The 17,205-nt window shown below is 41.1% G+C and overlaps 1 long non-coding RNA gene across 2 annotated transcripts; it reads left to right on the forward strand.

Moving 5' to 3' along the window:
• The first annotated feature begins 6,992 nt into the window (after nucleotides 1-6,992).
• LOC133224160 (uncharacterized) lies at nucleotides 6,993-16,479 on the forward strand. Of its 2 annotated transcripts, none has more exons than XR_009728782.1 (3): nucleotides 6,993-7,553; nucleotides 9,837-9,975; nucleotides 16,019-16,479. It is a non-coding gene; the product is annotated as an uncharacterized LOC133224160 (long non-coding RNA). The 2 variants fall into 2 exon arrangements; XR_009728783.1 differs by lacking the exon at nucleotides 6,993-7,553 and adding an exon at nucleotides 9,191-9,244.
• Nucleotides 16,480-17,205: the final 726 nt, after the last annotated feature.

The raw sequence follows: 17,205 nt of genomic DNA on the forward strand, positions 1-17,205 counted from the left end.
CATCATCTCTTATATTACACATAGGATTTCAGTAATGTCTGATAAAATTATGTGTTAGCTGCCTTATGTGTGTGTAAAACTTAATAAGTCTTCTTCCCCCCCTCAAGTTTAATAACTGATTTCTTACATTTATGGATGTGAAATTTTATTGCTCATGGATATAGTTTGAACCTAAATCTTCATATCTTATAAATTGATTTTTAGTTTCCTTTTTGACCTTATGAATTTCAATCAGACATTGACCTCTTGTTGCTCATGAATCTGACTGATTTAATGCCATATAACAATAATACTGTAGAAAAGCATTATCATAAGAGCCCACAGGGTTTGCTGAAACCCATAACTAGATTTTGGAGGCCTCTAGCAATAATAATTCTTGACCCAAGACTATTCTCTAATGCCTTCATCCTTTACTGTTCTGGACTGGCCAATCCTTGTTTTAGTAGATTCAAGGAAAGTGGTAGAGACTCCCAGGAGGATATGAGCTAAAACTGTATGGAGAAGATAATGTTGAATATACTCCAGGTACATGAAGCTTATAAACGACCAATTCTGTCTGGGATTTGTCACATTTTGAAGTGAGAGGGAAAGACTATTTAAAAGGAATCTTTTGTGACAAAAAGTAGTATTTACATAGTGTTAAAGATTTTCAGAAAATAAAAATTTAATATTAATTGTCTTTACTGGAATGTATTGTTATTCTTCAGTCTATCATTATGGCTGCAGCCTGAATAGAGGACTTGAATGATTACTGCTTTGTTTGCTTGGCTGTGCTGACTTAATTTGATTTAATTGCTTATATGCTTTGGTTTACTGAATAACTGTGTGTTGATGTTCATTATTCCTTATTAAGAAAGAATCTTACAGTGAAAACAAAAGTGTGAAGGACATGGGCCTGTGGCATTAATTTGTGAATGCTGCATGTGACTGACTTTGGGCATGAAAGTTTACTGTATGACTACATTTACTGTGTCTGTAAGTATACACGTACATGGGAGTTTTATTTGCTAACTGATTGCTAGGAAGTAGGGAGTCAACAGCAAAAAAATTAGATAAAACTACTTCTGGTAAACAGGGCAGGGGGTTAAGAAACAACACATGAGCTATGAGCTGTGAAATACTCCTTCCAGATCCAGTGAAAATTATACAGGTGTTTCAGCATGACAAGGGGCAAAGAGATCAAAAGGGCTAAAATCTGTTAAAAACTCCTTCTGTTCTAAAGAGATGGTCAGTTTATCAGGGATTTATTTATGAGGAGCAAACTGACACAGTCACTGTCTTGGACTGCTAAAGGATAATAGGTCTTAAGTATCCAGCATTATATAAAACTTGGGTAAGAGAGGGAGGCCATTTACATTAATCCTTTTCAATTCTGCTTTGTTACATCCTTGTCTTTATCAGTAAAGTTGCCACAAAGAAAGGCAGAACTCACAGTCTAACATAAATGTCTGTGTTGCTTATCTTTTTGATCATGGACTTGGATTCCAAATCCACATGGCCTGATAAAGCCTAAAACTGATCACTCTACTGAGATCTGCGAAGCAAATCTCATGCCTTAGCTCCTGCAGGATATGTGCTGACCTAATCACGTCTATATCCTTTTATGTTATATTACATGCAAACACATACACACAGAGGTGCTCCTGCATTACACCCAGCAACCATTATTTCATGTTAGAGTGCAAGAGAAACGGAAGATGGCCCTGTACTTCTCATTAAGGATATCGTGTCCTTGATGCTCTGTATTTAAAAATTAATTAAAAGTGAAGACCTCTTCACGGCAGTCCAACAACACACTGGCACAGAGCCATGTCCATTCATCTTTCTCTAGGTAACTACTCTTTGCATACTGATGGCACTGGACATTATTGGCATATCTTGTCTGGTTCATATAACAACTATCAGTATGAGTTCCCAAGGCTTCTAGTGCAGACATAAAGGTTAAAACTTTTGTTTCCACAACGCAAGTTGCCACAGCTTTCTACAGTCATCACTTATCTTATATGATGGTGAGTGTAAGATGAGGGTTTGCATTAGTTTTGAAGAAAGAATGCCAAGCATTGCAGAGGACCAAAAGTTAGACTAGATGTAATCCAACAGTGAAATCAGATTGCACATGCTCTTTTTTGTAACAGCATGTCCTGGGTTTAGCAGTAGCAGTCATTTTTTTCTCTTTCTTGGTAGCTGGTGCAGTGCTGTGTTTTGACTTTCGGCCTGGGAACAGAGCTGATAACAATGATATTTTGCTTTGGCCAAGGACTTGGTGAACCTCATGTTCTGCCAGGGAGGAGGTGAAGTGGGGAGGAAGCAGAGACAGGATACCTGACCCAAACTGACCAAAGAGGGATTCCATACCACAGCACGTCATGTCCAGGATGTAACTGGGAGTTACCCGGAAGGACAGGGGGTCTGCTGGGTCAGACTCATTGTTCGGCGGGTGGTATTGTACTCTTTTCCCTTGTTATTTTCTCTTATCACTGTTGTCATTGGTGGTAGCGGTGGTGATCTCTGTTGTACATTGGTTGCTAGACTGTTCTTATCTCAGCCCGTGGGAGTTGTATTCTTTCGATTCTCCTCCCCATCCCTCCAGCAGCGGGGAAGGGGGGGAGCCCCTGGGGGGGACACAGGCCTCGACTGCTTCCAGCCCAGTACCACTCACTGGGAGTGAGCACACAAGCTGTCTGGCTGGGTTTAAACCACGACACAGCACAATACCACTTCCTTTTGCACTGGGTAGTAAGCTTTTAAAATGAGAAGTTCGTGTCTGGTGTATTAATGTTCAAAACTTTCCAATTTAAACTTATAATACGATAGGTGAGTAGTTCAAAACATAAATATATGAGCAGAGCTGCATGGTATTACTACTCTGTTTATGATGCTAAAGAGTCAAAACAGTGCCAAGCCATTCTGCTCTCTTATAAAGAATTTAAATTATTTATTGACATGGAAAGTTAACAGTTTTCTGTGTTTACTCTAGCTTGTATTATATCTGATATGAATGAGGCTGTTTGGAGCTTACTTTTTTATCTAATTTTCTCAATGTTGGCAATAATTTTGCTGTTTCAATAACTGATCTTATTCACCTGCTGCTAAAAACAGTTGTCACATTGAATTACATACCCTGCACAGACATTGTCGCAATTAGCAATCACAAAACATCACAACAGAAGTGTACAAAGATTTAGAATCCAAATTTTTAACTGTACGTAATCATGTCCTAATTTGCTTAGGCACATGCCAATGAGTTCTGTTCGTTTGTACACACAGTGTATTGATCTTCATGTGCAGATGTAGTAATTGCACATGTAAATTTGGAGCAAAGTGATATGAGCATAATCCAAAATTCTATGTCAGTCCTCATGGCCAGTTTCTGATTGACTGGTCAGCTGTGATCCAGCCAGTCAGAAACACTGGGCCTACGGGAATTAAACCCACCTGAGTTCAGTGCATGTCTTTTCCCAGTTAGAAAAAGATTAGTGAGGATACCCATTTTGAAGATCCCAAATTCATGAATCATTTCCCTTCTCCAAACAAGTTGACTGCAAAGTAAGTGTCCTGGGTTCAGCTTTACCGGCTGGGCTTAAACCACAACAGTAGAGATTCAACCCATTTTTGGGGTACAAATTTACTTCTACCACAACCGTACTAGCATTTCCAGGCGTGATACGTCCCCCATCGCATGGCAAGAAATCATCTGTGACACCATGTAATTGTACTCAGGTCATAGCCAGAACAACTTGAATTTAAACCAGATAGATGGTTTCCAGGGAGGCCTCCTGGACCCACTGGAGTGTGTAGCTTCTCTGTGGGTGTAGCTGCATGTGGGTCACACACCAGCATCATCCAAGCATCCCACTTTGCTAGTGGGGAATGGAGAGCTGTGCAGATGGAAGACTGTGAGAAGTGCTGGTCTGAGTGAGGCAGGGCATACATAGGCTTGAGGATGTAGGAAAGCTGCTAGGATGGCTAAGGCCTCCTTGGAATTAAAGCTGGCGAGAGGGGTCAAGGACAGCAGAAAGAGCTTTTTCAAATACATGGCAGGTAAAACTAACACCAGAGGCAATGTAGGCCCGCTGATGAACGGGACGGGTGCCCTGGTGACAGATGATACAGAGATGGCAGAGTTACTGAATGACTTCTTTGTCTCTGTCTACTCTGCTGGAGGCAGTCCTGAAGAGCCCTGTACCGCTGAGACCCCGGATGAAGATAGGTCAACGGAGCGGTCTGCCTTAGTTGATGAGGAATGGGTTAAAGATCAGTTGAGCAATCTGGATATCCATAAATCCATGGGTCCAGATGGGATGCACCCGCGGGTGCTGAGGGAACTGGCTGAGGTCATTGCTAGACCGCTCTCCATCATCTTTACCAAGTCTTGGGAAACGGGAGAGGTGCCTGAGGACTGGAGGAAAGCAAATGTCACTCCTGTCTTCAAAAAGGGCAAGAAGGAGGACCCGGGTAACTATAGACCGGTTAGCCTCACCTCCGTTCCTGGGAAAGTGATGGAACACCTTATCCTTGGTGCCATCTTAAGGCATATCAAGGATAAGAGGGTTATGAGGGGCAGTCAACATGGCTTCACCAAGGGGAAGTCGTGCTTGACCAATCTCGTAGCCTTTTATGAGGAAATAACGCGGTGGATGGATGATGGTAGAGCAGTGGATGTGGTCTACCTCGACTTCAGCAAAGCGTTTGACACAGTCTCCCACAGCATCCTTGCGGCTAAATTGAGGAAGTGTGGTCTGGATGATCGGGTAGTGAGGTGGACTGTGAACTGGCTGAAGGAGAGAAGCCAGAGAGTTGTAGTCTATGGGGCGGAGTCTAGTTGGAGGCCTGTATCTAGTGGAGTGCCTCAAGGGTCGGTACTGGGACCAGTATTATTTAATATATTCATCAACGATTTAGATGAGGGAATTGAGTGTACTATCAGCAAGTTTGCTGATGACACTAAGCTGGGAGGGGTGGCTGACACGCCAGAAGGCTGTGCTGCCATCCAGAGGGACCTGGACAGGCTGGAGAGCTGGGCGGGGAATAACTTGATGAAATATAACAAGGGAAAGTGTAGAGTCCTGCATCTGGGCAGGAACAACCCCAGGTTCCAGTATAGGCTGGGGAACGACCTGTTAGAGAGCAGTGTAGGGGAGAGGGACCTGGGGGTCCTGGTGGACGACAGGGTGACCATGAGCCGACATTGTGCCCTTGTGGCCAAGAAGGCCAATGGCATCCTGGGTTGTATTAGAAGGGGGGTGGTTAGTAGGTCGAGAGAGGTCCTCCTTCCCCTCTACTCTGCCCTGGTGAGACCTCATCTGGAATATTGTGTCCAGTTCTGGGCCCCTCAGTTTAAAAAGGACAGGGACCTGCTGGAGAGAGTCCAGCGCAGGGCAACTAAGATGATTAAGGGAGTGGAGCATCTCCCTTATGAGGAAAGACTGAGGGAGCTGGGTCTCTATAGTTTGGAGAAGAGGAGATTGAGGGGTGACCTTATTAGTGTATATAAATATATAAAGGGGGAGTGTCACGAGGATGGAGCCAGGCTCTTCTCAGTGGCAAACAATGAAAGGACAAGGGGTAATGGGTACAAATTGGAGCACAAGAGGTTCCACTTAAACCTGAGAAGAAACTTCTTCTCAGTGAGGGTGACGGAACACTGGAACAGGCTGCCCAGGGAGGTTGTGGAATCTCCTTCTTTGGAGACATTCAAGACCCGCCTGGACACGTTCCTGTGTAACCTTATCTAGGTGTTCCTGCTCCGGCAGGGGGATTGGACTAGATGATCTTTTGAGGTCCCTTCCAATCTCTAACCTACTGTGATACTGTGTGATACTGTGAAATTGGTATGTTTGAACTGTGGTCCAAATAGTAAGTATTTTTTTTCTCCTTAATATATACAGCACACATAGAAATTACCTGCAGTGGCATACCCTTTTTTTAAGAAACTAAAAGAAAAAAATAATATGAACTGAGTAGAAAGACCAGAAACATTTATTGCTGCTGTTCCCATCCAGTGTCATGACAGAACACCAAACTGTCAGTTACTGGGGATCAACGGCTATTTCTTCTTTTTTGGTTCTCCAGCAACTAGAATCTATTTTGATTTCTTGGTGTCCTTTCTAGTTATGCTGTATTACTCATAACTGCAGCGCAGTGGTAGCTGCCAATACAAATTTAGTCTTTTCTGTTTATTCTGTACTGTCCTGTCAAAGCAGATAAGTCTGCTTTGCATTAGAGCTCAAAAATTTAATTGTGGGAAAATGATGAGTCACTCAAGCTAAGGTAAACCAATGTCTGTGTCAGGGGACGTTCTTTTGATGTACAAAGCAATGAAATGACATCAGGGCCATGAGCCAGAATTACCAAGTCTCACACAGAGGTGTCATTTACTTTTCCTTGGGACAAAAAGGCTTTTTGAACGAGAAAGAAGATTGATTTGTGATCAAGCTGGGAAAAAAAAAAAAGAGAATAAACCAGGAAAGGGATTCTTCCAAGCTTTATTAGCAATTCAAGCCACCTACTTGTGAACATCTAATGAAATTCTCTCAAGAGACTGCTCAGAGCATTTTTCTTTCTTATCCCTTAGAGATTGGCCATGCAATGATGGGAGTGACCATCTGTAGGAACCAGAAATGCAACCAAGTTGGGAGGAGCAGGCTCAGTCCAGTTTTGTCAGGGTTTGTTAGAATTGCTCTACAACTGTCTCTGAAGGCTTTTTATTTCTCTTTTCAAGGATAAAGGTGTGGAAACCTATAGGGGATGCTGAATATTTCCTGGCATCATTCTCCATTGCAGAGCTGCATCTCTGAAATCCAGTTAATTTAAAAGAAGTTACACCAGCCTGAGTCCTATGTGTGATGCACCTTAGGAATCAGAGAATTGGGCCTTCTGTATGTCTGGTGGTGCTGTTTGAAGGAACGACAGCTTGAAAAAGCCAGCAAGGCTGCCCTCTGCTGCTACCCAAGGCATATTTTGAATCTTTCCCAGGTTGAATGTTGCCCTCATTGATCCTTTCCTGACTACTGGAACTGTGGCTGTGGAGATCTAGTTTCTTTTGAGGGCCTGTATCAGATTTGCATATCTGAGCTTCATTCACCTTTGTCTGCATTCTAGTGTTGAAGTAGGCCTTTTCAAGGACAAATGTAGCAAGTAACACAGTGACTAAATTAAGTCTGCAGGATTTCCTTGTGATATGATAAATTTTCAACAGAACAAAGCAGATATTGAGTAGAAATGCATAAGGAAATCCCATGAAGGACTGACAGAAATTAATTCAGAACTTTTTTCAGCATAATTTGGACAAGACATACTAAAGTCCAAAGTACACAAATGAGAAGCGATAAGTAAGAAGTATATAACTAGTAAACCAGCTCTCAATTAATTTATATTTTCTGCTACATCTTTGTGGTGAAACTCGACTGTGTGTTAATGGTCCTCAGAAGATTCTAGACAACACTGATGCTCTACTTCTTATTAAGGGTAAAACTCACCCTATTGAAGAGGACAAGCTTAAGATCTATGCACTCACTTAGTACCACTTATCCCAATTTTCACTTAACAAGGGCGTAAGTAGTGTATATGTCTGGATTGTCCTTCTGCACTAAAGTGAATTTTCTCCCTAGTAAATTAGATTGGTCTGATGTGTGCTTAAAAGGAAGAAAATCTTTGCTTTCATTAGGGGTTGTTCTCGGAAATTGCTGCTTGACCTGTAACTTACAAATTCTCAGTTCCTCAAAACTGCTTTGACACTCATACATGGTATATTTACATGATTTACCACTTGATCAAACAGCCAAGTTGAAGTGATGGAGCCCATCAATAATGAAGGGGAATAAATTTTGAGGGAGATGCTTGTTCCTTTGCTATTCAAATCCTTCCTGTGGATGGATTTTTTAATATACATTATTTTGATGTTTGAATAAAATTGGTACAGAGTGGGTTGAGTAGCATCATAAGACCATAATCATATCCCTCAGCAGAAAACACAGAATGGTGGAATACAGTTATATATTTAACTTATATGTAAGTGAGATAAACATAAACAGGGCAATTTTGCAAGCCAAGAAGTCATGACAAAGTTTAAATGGAAGGTCTTGTGTGCATGAAGAAGTTTGTGTATTTTGCTGTGCTCAGTTTGTTACTGATGACAGGTTAGACCCACCTGTGTGTGCATCTATCTTGTTGCATGCACAAGTCCTGCAGTTGTAAAAATACACTCTCACCCACTCCCAGATGTAATTATACAGAGCCCTCTAGCTTTTGACTTTAAAATAGGCAGCTGGTTGTACACATACAAATTAGGGCATGCAGAACACCTTTCTGTGGCCTCAAATGCATGTTTTTATTTGCAGGAACACAGGCTCTGCAAGATATTCCAGTCACAGTTAATGAAGTCCTTAATGAACTGATGGGCCTGTTTCTTATCTCACTTATGCCAGATTTAAACCTATGTAACTCCATTAACTTGTTGAGTTGATCCCAATTTTACATAAGTGTAAAAAAGATGAGAACCAGACGTTTTATGTTCTCATTATCTAAGAGAATACAAAGTATGAAGTTCTTAAAAACATTTTTTCTGTTTTCTATCAGTTACAAAGAGACTTAAGCACTCCTCCACCTTTGACCCTCCCCACTTTCCCTACGTACCAGTTTCTGCAGCTGCTTACTCTGTTTTCCAACAGTTAGGCTGATCATGCAAGTTTTGATCTCATTTTGGTTTTGTAATTCCTGAAATGATTCTGTAAACTTTATTCCTAGTGAGCACATTCCTCACATGAGTCAAAACTATGCATTCCTCCTCCCTTCCCACAAAGCCCTCTTCTAACAGTTCAGCCTTCTCCATAACATTCCAAGATTTTCTTAGATGTAAAGAAATTGCTAGTACAGAAACCAGTCACAGAACGTGAGTGTAACACTGTGGAACTGAAAGCAAAATCTTTTTCCTCCTTACAGGGTAACTGTGGTAATGTTTAATCTAGGCTTGCTGTTTTCAGCTGATTATGTTGAACAACTTCTAGTCTGCAGCAGTTTACCTTCTGTGTGAACTCTGAATTGAAAGATCAGTTTTGCCCAAGGAGACATACCCTGTGCACACAGGGAAAATTATTTCAGATGGGTTTTTTTAACTTTTAATGTGTTTTGATATTGCCCTGATATGATTTACAATATAGTAACGTACTGTACACTTTTGTCTCCATAGCCGGGTTCAAATGCCAGTGTGAACCTGATCTTCAAGAAATTCAAGGCAGAGATTCTTGTGAGAAGCTCACGTATTGGGTACTTTTGCCAGCTCACTCTAACCACATACATGACTGAATGACAGAATTGGGCAGGAATACAACAGGAGCCCTAGTGAGACATCTGAAATCCTGAAAGCATGAATCTGAGCTGACCTACACCATGTTAGCACTGTAGAAATGCCTCTGACTTTGATGGAGTCGCTCATAATTTACAGCTATGTAAGATCAAATATATTGCCCAGAGTACAGAAATGTTAACATGGATAGTCTCAGTCAGAGAAGGGATGCTTATTCTAATGGTACCTCCTGTCAGTCAAGTCATAGACTAGATGTCACTTACGAGGACAATGGGTCACCCCTTTTCCTCTATTCTGAATGTGATTAAAAATATAAAAATGAGAGTTAGAATGGAAAAATGAACTATTAGGAAAATAAATAAGAGGACTGAAAAGAGAAATTAGAAAGGAGAATGAAAGGCAAGTGCCCTAAACAGCCCCAAACCAATTACCTCGGGCTTAGCAGAGGGTGAAGTGGTTGTCTGAGCAGCGTGAAATGAACCGTATTACTCAGCTGTGTTACAGTAGTCATTTCTTATTTCATTCTCCCAAGGCTTATGCAAGACTCCTCCAGAAAGTGCCAAGTTTCTGCCAAGGGAGGCAGTGAGAGCTCCAGGATCCCTCCACAGCCAAAGCCAATGTGCGACAAGGGCAATCCCCTCCAGGAGTTCCATCTGGTGAGATCAGGCCAAGTAAGTGAGAACAGAGCAATGGCCATCTAGTGAAGTCATGTCAGATATGACTAACTAAATGCAGGGTTCAGACCACATCTTCCTGTGACTTAGCTGAAAGAAAAATGAATAAAATTCAGGAGGTGAAATGCTGAATAGGTGATTATTTCTCCTTTGCGTAGTTCTGCAGTATGCCCAACCCTTTACATTACTTACAGCAGTGACCAAAGGTTAAAATGAAAGCTAACATCCCTTTTGTGCTAGCTCATGCATTTTTCTGGGGAAAAAAAAGAGAAGCCAGGTCCACTGTTTATAAGGTAGAAGACCACTCTGCACCTAATTTCAGGCCTAGCCTTAGATGTGCTGAAAGCTCACATCAGTTTAAAGATACATAAATTCTGCTCTCTGTCATAACCTTATGATGCCAAAAAGGATGTGCATCTTCAAGTGACTGCTAACACAATGGGTTTCAGTTCTGAATTCCACAGTGAGATGCCTCTGTTTAAGGACTGACTACTCAGAGATGCACTTGTATCCCTTCAGTTGCTCCTGAAACCAGGGGGCACTTGCTCTAAGCACCCCTGAAATACTGCCCTGGGTCCCTCATTCTGGAATCTTTAAAATTGAAAGTACCTGAAAGTTACAGGACACCTCAAAAAAGGCAGGCTGGAGATGACAGTGCTTTTGAAAGTACAGCAATACCTTAAGTATGACAAATACTATAGAAGTACTAATGCTGTTTGGCAATTTCCTGGAAGGTTGGGGGAGTGGAAATTCGGTTCATTAATTGATGCTGATACCTCCAGAAGTCATTTCAAATTGTTTTCCTGAAATAAGACTTGAACCCGGATGGCAGAGGTGAACCTGCTTTGCCAGCCTCCAACAAGAGATGTTATAGGTTCAGAAACAATATTTATATTCCCAAATCTCAATCTCTCTCTCTCTTTTAAGCTTATTGAAATTAAAAGCATGACCTGCCACATCACATTACATCAAAACATGATGTAACTTCTTAATTTTAAAAAAAGCTTTAATTCATGATGTTGTATCATGCCACAAAAACCTTTTGTTTTCCCCAGAGAAACTATAAATTTTTTACAGTGACTGTTTATCCAGTATCTTTGGCAGACTGAAACAGTGAGCGTTGGCAAAAAGCAGATATTTAACAGCTACTGACGAACAGCTTATGAATCACCAAGCTTGAATCCTGGCACACATCTCCCTGCAGGAACCTTACTGAAATCACCCATCTTCCCTTCACCTCCTTCTAACTGCAGTAACATTGAGTAACTGACTGATCCTGAACCACTAAACTTGCTCTACTTTATCCTTTCCAGCCTGTATATTTTCGGAGGAAAGCACTCTTGCTGTAAAAGTGCCACTGCAGAAACATTCCAGGAGCAGTGTCCAATATGGATTTCCCACTGATTTTGAACAGCCAAGGAAAATACTTTTCATTACAACAGTGTTTGGCATTTGTATGTTTTTCATCTATAAAAGGGCTTTGAAAAATGGCTTTACCTATACAGTTTTATCAATGGGGCAACTGAAGCATGAGCAATAGAAGATGTCATCAGTAGAGCCAAGAATAAGCTGGTCTGTGTCTGCTCTGCTGGTCCATGTATCTTCCAAGTGATGAATTCACAGTATTTGGCTTACTGTTTTACATGTTTCTACAAGGCAAGCTGGACTACCCCAGGACATGAAAGGCTATATGCTTGTTGGTCTGGGTCTCTCTCAGTCTGCTTACTTGCCTGGTGCTTTTTGGGGTACTGCTGCGGCTGAAGCAAAGAAAGTTCAATGGAACTTGAGAGCAAGGACTACTTGTCCAAACAAGGGTTTTCAAGCCCTTGTTTTCTAAACAATTGCTTTATAGGGTGGACTCTGTACCATAAATCTGTAGCCTAGGATTATGGTCATTATTGGCTTAACTGTCTTACTAAGACTGGACTTATTTCTCACATAACTGATAAAAGTCATAATGCTGTCAGTCCCTGGTATACTAGCTGTGCTCAACTTTTACTGCTTCCTAGTTCCATGATCCATAGTGCACATATGGGGTATAAAGCCTTCTTAAAATCATAGCCCCTTAACTAAAAGCTTTTTCTGGGAGACAGTGTGGTTTGAATTATACTGAGGACCCCAAACAGCAATTACTCTTGGGCTACTGCCTTTGAAATAGATCTATTTTAGGTGAATATTCCTCTTTCAGAAGGGTACTTCTAACCCTATTTATGAGTCTTACTGCTTGTACTGAATAACCTAACAGGGGAGTGAAAGCTCCCTGAGTACTCTTGATGTAAACACACAATGATGATCTTCATTACATGCAATGGGTGAAAAGGGGACAGGGTTTTTTCACCATTGTGTAGCTGTCGCTCTGGGTGCTCTGGTAAGTACTGAAACCCAAGGCTATGACCCATTTTTCGCAAAATCCTAGAGAGTGTCTATTCTATCTCACTGTTAACTAGGGAAAAGTTCTAACTTCAAACCCTGTCCATGGGTCAGGAAACCATTCTTGACATCACTTCTAGTACAGAGTACCTTCTCCATTAGTGCTTTTTCTTCCAGTGAGAGTTTGGCATATTAACCTGGATGGGTTTTAGGTGAGATCAAATCTTCAGTATGGTTCCATAAGTGGTGTGCAAGCAACTGCACTTGGAAAACTGTCAGATTTCTGAGTCTGAAATGAGCTGGGGGCTACTTAAAATTTGGTTGTCAACCCACACCTAAAATGTGCTTGCCACACTACAGCCTAAGAAAGGACACTTGGCCAGTGAGAGGAAAGGGAAGAGGTCTCGGGTGAAAATACTGGGTGAAACTGAGCAAAAGAACTTCAAACTCTCTTGCAAATATGTAAGGAATTATCTTGCATAAATCTCCTCTTGATATGACATAGAAGGTTTCAAGTTTTATGGCATCTTACATTATTGTTTAAATTTGTTTCAAGCAAGAAATGTACTTTTTAAGGTCAGGAATACAGATTTGTTAGATGCTAAGACACCTGAAAAGCAAGAATACATATTGTAGGATGAATATTTTACAGAGTAATTATTTAAATATATTCAAGTATGAACATCTTTAGATCCTAAATTTAGTATTCCTTAAACACATAATCTTACAATAAAATCTAGCTCACTCTTACATTGTTCATAACATTCCAATTTTCTGTTTGAACTAGTTGTTTTGCAAAGTTGTGTCTTGGCTGTTTATTTAAAGTGCCCCACTGATATTTTTGCCCCAGACTTCAATTTTTGGCATAACACTTGCACATATGTTGATGATGATATTACGTCTGAAGTTCTCAAAACATGATAGCATACTACGGCTGGTGTGTGAACTACTCAGATGTGATGTACAGAGGCAGCTCCCTGTTTCTTACATAGAGCCCTTGCCTGAGCTGTGGGTTAAGTGCCTGCCTGTGGCACATAGCAGCAACAAGGCAACTGCAAGATCCTTCTGCAGCTCTACTCAGGAGCAGTGTGTGTGTTGAGCATTCAGGGACCAGGAGAAACATGGTCCCTGAAGAGATCTGACTTGAAAGAGATGGCAACAAGTCAAGTAGTTGCGTTAAGTAGTTAAGATGAAAGTAGTTGAGAGATCTGGGGATGCTGCTGGAAGGGTGAAGTTTGTATTAAAACACAGTAAAGATGAGAAGGGAAGGGATAGGCACCTGCCTTGGAAATGTGCCTTGGAAATGAATAAAGAATTAGCTAGCAGTCGCTGTTGCAAACACCTGAGCAAATTGAATTTGGAGAGCTTCATTGTTGTAACAGAGATAAGAAATACATTGGCTCCCCTGAATTACTGTATTGTAAGTCACATTTTCAGTTCGGTTCTCTAAATCCTCATGCCAAGGTGAACTCAAATTTTAGGGTTCAACTATTTTGCTTAGGCACTGTAAACAACGATCTCAGAGTTTCATGTCTGATTATACCTCTTGTACCTCTGAGCTTTATTTCTCATTAAACAGACAAAACAGGCACCTGCAGAAATGTGAGCCTGCCTGCATCTGGCTGAAAACAACACGGCTCAAATTTAACCACACCTGCCCTATTTAAATGGTTATTACATTGAAATAGAGATATTATGTTGTGTAAAGGCATCATAGAATGACACAGAGATCTTTTGTTATTCGTGGTATCACCAAGCCTAATAAACAGCTTCGATATGAAGTTTAAGTAAGGGCACCTTATGAACAAGTATTGGCCATTATATATTTGTAGGTAAGTTTTCCTGGCCACCTGTCTTCCTGCATGGTCTTTGCTGTGTCCTGATTGAACTTTGGCTTGCTTGATTGTATACAAGATTCTTACTCTGGATCTTCTCTCTGCTAACCCAGCAGGATTAAGTACAATGAAGGTAAGAACTGAACTTCTGTATGCACCATACACGCTTCTTATTGTATATTACAGCCAGCTGGACACAAGGAAATGCAGTATAAATCTTTAGTCTGACATTGTCTTGGAAGAACTTTATAAAATACTTCCTGAGCCTTTCTAGGTTTAAAATACACCACCATGAAATCATAGGAATAGAGACAGCAAAGAACAGGAGAGTCTAAAGAATAGGGAAGTCGAAATACCCCTGCATTTCAGGTCACCCAGACACAAGACGCAGAAGCTTGTAACTTGTTAGGGCAGTGCTGAACACACAAATAACCACATGTGCAGCTAGGGCTGCCTTAAGTATTTGGACACAGAGCTACTACTGCAGTCCAGTCATCACAGTATTGAAAATATTCACATGTGGACCCTGCTACTTTTACCTCTCACCCTCCTGGCTGTGGGTGTCTGTGCTGGGTGTTTTTTATGGTGCCACCCACTGATGGTAAAGCTAGAAGAACCTGACCACAAAACGTAATACATTCTGCTTTGTTTCTGGAGGCTTCAAAAGTAGACGTATGGATGAGACAAGGAGAAAGGACTATGAACTGTTAGAAACAGCAGTTGTGTGGGACTCATTATTCACTGTTTTCCTAAGTGGGACTCATTAATCACTGTTTTCCTAAGTGATATATGAGATTTGTAAGATGTTAAAGGGAATTTAATCTCCTTACATGCCCTCGCTGCATCACTTTCAGGTAGTGTGCAAAGATGATGAGGATGGTGCAAGAGAGCTCCAAAACTTTCATACCCTCATGCCTTTCTTGCCAGTAACCCTACCTAATTTGTGAGTATCCAGCAGGCTTATATCCTTCGCAGCAGGCATTATACATGTATTGTTATATTTGTCATTGTTAAATATAATGTTGGAGCCAGAGAATGATCACATACCTTGTATTTGGACCTAGGTCTAGCTTCAGTATCCCCAGTTTTCTGGCAGGAGTCACAGAAGCAATTCTAGTCTTAGCCCTGCAGGGTGTTAAACTAAAGGTTTCCATTCAGACCCTTGACTTATTTTTCCAGTTTGTTCCCTATTATCATACCTTCCAGAAATCCAAACTGAAGCTTCGATAACGAAAAGGCCCTTTCTCATCACGACTAAAAGCAGAATACTTTAAGTAGTTTAGAATACAAATGTGCAATGAAATATCAGCCTGGGTGATGCTATGAGAAGAAAGAGTGTACAGTATGCTTTATGTGTTTTTAGCTGTTCTACCCTACACTGCAACATGTGCACCCACTCTTGTAACCTCTACTGCTGTGCAAAGATGATCTGTCATTTCTACAAAATAGATATATATTTATACTGAGGCAGCTTTGAATCCTTACTGCCCTCTAGAGAAATTCTGATAGAAAAGCTCAAACTGACAGAGTCAGCAAAAAATAATTGCAGTCCTAATCTTAACTACACCAGCTGCATGCAGTGTCAGTGACAAAATCTGTAGGAACAGAAATGCACTTAAAGGACCCTTTTTCTCCATCATTGGGAGTTCTGGCCAGACTCAAACACACTTATCCCATTCAATGCACAGGAAAGCTCAGCAAAAACAGTTTCCATTATCCATGGGTTTAAGTGAAAGAAGAAATGAAAAAAATCTCTTTTTAAAGAAATTGCAAGTTATATTTACATCACCATTTAAACTACACATCTGTAACTGTGCGCTTTGTCATTCTCACAGTTCTATCTCTATGCTAGCCTGAGGATCGTGGATGAAAGGAGCTGTGACTGAGTGCAAAGGCCTGGAATGGAGCTGCAAGCCTGCACAGGAACCGAGCTATTCCTCTGGAAAAGGCTGAACTTCCACGTGTGCAGGTGAGCTCTTGGAGGTCTCAGTGACCACCTGCACAATTAACTGCTGCAACTACAAGAGTATTTTTTGACAAGATGTGTTTGGGTAATTCTGTAAAATCAAAGCATCAGAAGGCATGGCAAAAAGTCTGTTTTACAATACCATGGGAATATTTCATGTGGTTGGGCCAACACAGAGGAAATAGCAATTGCAATGTTAGCAATGAATGATAGCACAGTGCAGCTAAGAATACATTCAGCAAACTGAGGTCCTATTTTAACACTGACAAAAAAAGAGAAAAAATATAAAATGTGTGTCTGTGTGTGTGTATTTTTTTTCCAAAACAGCTGAATCCCACTATCCTGCAGAAACTTATTCATTTAACAGGCTGTCAGTGCAAGATCCTTTACATAGCTCTGCCTTTTCATGCCTAATGGGGTTTGCCCTGAACCAGACAAAGCCTATTAAACATGGCAGAGAAACAGATGATATGAGAGACTACTGGAAGCAGTGTTGGCTGCCCTCTAATGGCATGTGTTCCATAAGCACACACCTGAGCTCCCCAGGGACTCTGTGAGGATGCCAGCAGATGCGCTGTCCCAGAGTGCCTGGTATTCCCTGCAAGAGGAATGTTCATACTCTGAGCAAAAATGGAAATCTGGTACTGTATATTCAGTTTTTCAGACCGTGACAGCAAGATAGAAGTGGCAAGAGCGCTCCAAAAGCACTGTCAGAGCAAAGGGGAAGATGTACATTTGATGAAGGCACCGGACTGAAGGGCTGGCTTACTTAGGAACAAAAATGTGTTCAGTGTGTGAGTACCAAGCACTGTGCCTTGCAGCTATCTGTCACCTGAAAACTATAAATACTGAATACTGTCAGCATTTTATTTCCTTTGATTCTAGCGGGGAAATTCAAAAGGCTTATGGGTTCAGACTGAGTTAAAACTCCTGATCTGAATGTGTGCTGAGTCAGAATTTTGTCTGATTTGAGTGCAAATATCAGAGCATGTAGGAATGAGCTGGGCACTACCTACAAGTCTACTAAACAATCATGAAACTGAATCTGTAAATATA

This window comes from Neopsephotus bourkii, unplaced genomic scaffold, assembly GCF_033783945.1.
Source record: "Neopsephotus bourkii isolate Nb327-2 ecotype Australia unplaced genomic scaffold, CSIRO-AGI_Nbou_v1 NB_1663, whole genome shotgun sequence".
Taxonomy (NCBI): domain Eukaryota; kingdom Metazoa; phylum Chordata; class Aves; order Psittaciformes; family Psittacidae; genus Neopsephotus; species Neopsephotus bourkii.